The sequence below is a fragment of the Leptinotarsa decemlineata genome, unplaced genomic scaffold (assembly GCF_025532065.1).
Source record: "Leptinotarsa decemlineata unplaced genomic scaffold, Ldec_3_MD MMD2_tig00000882_RagTag_RagTag, whole genome shotgun sequence".
NCBI classification, from domain to species: domain Eukaryota; kingdom Metazoa; phylum Arthropoda; class Insecta; order Coleoptera; family Chrysomelidae; genus Leptinotarsa; species Leptinotarsa decemlineata.
Window position 1 is genome coordinate 55,675 of NW_027412556.1, and position 2,818 is coordinate 58,492.

At 37.0% G+C, this 2,818-nt stretch overlaps 1 long non-coding RNA gene across 1 annotated transcript; it reads left to right on the top strand.

Annotated features, from left to right (window-relative positions):
- The first annotated feature begins 833 nt into the window (after positions 1-833).
- Positions 834-2,149, top strand: LOC141482103 (uncharacterized). The gene is made up of 2 exons (XR_012465342.1): positions 834-1,138; positions 1,217-2,149. It is a non-coding gene; the product is annotated as an uncharacterized lncRNA (long non-coding RNA).
- Positions 2,150-2,818: the final 669 nt, after the last annotated feature.

Sequence of the window (2,818 nt, forward strand, 5' to 3'; positions counted from 1 at the left end):
TAGAGTTACAAACTTAGGTCTGCAGTGATCTGTCCGTACAACAATTGTGATCGGTACAACAGCGGTTAACTACTAACTACTGCATTCATGCAAGGATGTCTAGTCTTATAGCAATACTAACACGAGGAAGCGGTATTCAGATGAAAGAAAGCCTAAAATGAAACAATTCATATTAGATGGAAACGTTTCACTGGAAGTGATGTCCGGGACGATACGTCTGGAGTCTGGACAGAATGATCAAGCTCATTCTCTGAATATATGAGTTGTCTCGTTGATAAATATCAACTCGCCTGTAGTGTCGTGTGGCCTATAGGTTTACTTTTGTCCCAAGAAGCCAAAATTCAAATCAGTAAGATTCTGTTCTCCATAAGCAATTGAATCCAACAAGTGAGTTGAATGTTTTACCAGCATCCAAATGCCAAGAATAAAAATTTCCTATTCTTATAAAAGATGATCATACTTGATTAATCCGAAAAATCGAGAAGTTTAGACATAAACTCGAAAATTAGCAAATGGCTACCAAAAGTATCACAACAAATTTTGAATTTCGGCGGCAAGACATTCACGGAACCAAAGTCGTCAATTCACCGTTCCGTGTTCCGTCGAAGCACGGAATCCTTAAAGGGATTCGAATATGTGTTCGAATATAATTAATGCGTTCGAATATATCCTTGTATAGTTGTTTGCAAAAACGGGAAATTAACTGTAAACGGTAACCGATCGAATCAAACTCGAATCCAGTTAAAATATTCATAATTCCTTTCCCTAACATCTACACCTTTCTCAGTTGATTCCAAATTTGTTAACAAATCCCTTGATTTATCTGTCAGTTTATAAATTTTATTCAACCGTTATTATAGGACTCCCCCTATAATACTGGCAGGGCAAGGAGCCTTGAGCTCCTGAGGCCACAAAGTTTCAAATGTGAGAAGATTTCACTTTTCTAATTGTAAACAATACCAAAATGTTCATAAGATATAAATTATATTACACCTATAGCACAAATGTTTCAATTCTAAGGGGACTTTAATGAACCCAGGCTCCCCAAGGAAAAAAGGAGGATGTCTCTTCGATACTTGAGACGTCGCTGTTTTGAAGTTATACTTTGCCTTTGATATAGCTATATCGCCAGCTTACAGTAGGTTGAGAGAATGAATTCATCTACATAGGCATAAAAGCATATATCCTACACTAATATTCTTCCCCTTTTGGGCAGGTTTGAAGAACATAAACCAACCGTCAACATCAAAGACTATGCCCCAGAGAGATGATGTGGAACCACCACATAAGAGCACAAAATGGACTTCCACAATGAATGTTATTCTGAATGCAGCTCAAAGCCCCCAAAACGAGGAAGAAAAATAATATATGAAAAATATTCCGTACAGAGAAGCATGTTTTTAGCGGTTGTCACTCGTCCAGATATATCATTCTCAGTGAGCAGAGTTAGCAGATATTGGGAAAATCCAGGAAAGCAGCACTGGAAAGCAGTCAAACGTATTTTCAGATACCTAAAGGGTACTAAAAGTTATGGAATTCTATACAATGGTGGGAGCAACGAATATTTAAAAGCGTATTCAGATGCAGATTTTGCAGGAGACATTGATACTAGATATTCAACAACTGGCTATGTTACTTTATTATCAGGTTGTCCAGTTACATGGACATCTCAATGACAAAAGTGTTGCAACATCCACGACAGAATCTGAATATATTGCAGCTTGGGATGCCGCACGAGAAATAATATGGTTGAGAAGGTTGCTTAAAGAAATTGATGTTGACGTTTCAAATCCAACGGAACTTTTTGTTGATAATAGAAGTGCTATAAACTTGATGAGCTATAATGATCATCACAAACGAAAAAAATATCACTGTTGTTTACACCCAATCAGAAAACCAGTTGGCAGATATTTTAACCAAACCCTTACCACGAGAAAAATTTTCAACAAATCGACAAGGTCTGTGGGTAACGTCTTCGAAGTGAACAAAGAGTGGGAGTGTTGAAGTAATCCATGTTCACTTCATTTCGATTGATCTTGTTTTTATGATTCCTTGGAAATCGTTGTTGATTGAATGAGTTTTAATGTCATTGTTAATACATATAAAATGTATCGTTTGTATATTCATGATTAAAACCTGGTTCAGTAGAGTTTACAGTTCGATTTCCTACAAATTACAACAGTAATACTGCTAGACAATTCTATCTCTAACCCTCATTCCTTCTACAGCAAATTGTCCTCTCCATTTCTCCATGAAAGCCATTTTCAATACATTCCTTTCCCGAATATTCTGAGGGAATACTATACATTCTGCCTGCACCCATCACTTCAACTATTCGAATTGATACTTCATGTATTGCTCGATGAACTGCAGTTCGACTCAAACTGCAAAAAAGTTTCCTCACCAACACCCCTTTATAGCTATATCGCCAGCTTACAGTAGGTCGAGAGAATGAATTCATCTACATAGGCATAAAAGCATATATCCTACACTAATATTCTTCCCCTTTTGGGCAGGTTTGAAGAAATAAATCTTTGTTGAGATAATAGATCAAGCATCAAAAATCTAGTCTCTGATAAGTTATTTGTCCCTATCTTAATAACTAAGCTTATATGTGTGTGTCTCCCTCAAGGTGGCTTGCAGAACAAGAATGGTTTTAGAGTTACAAACTTAGGTCTGCAGTGCTCTGTCCGTACAACAATTGTGATCGGTACAACAGCGGTTAACTACTAACTACTGCTACTACTGTATTAGGCATTCATGCAAGGATGTCTAGTCTTATAGCAATACTAACACGAGGAAGCGGTATTCAGATGAA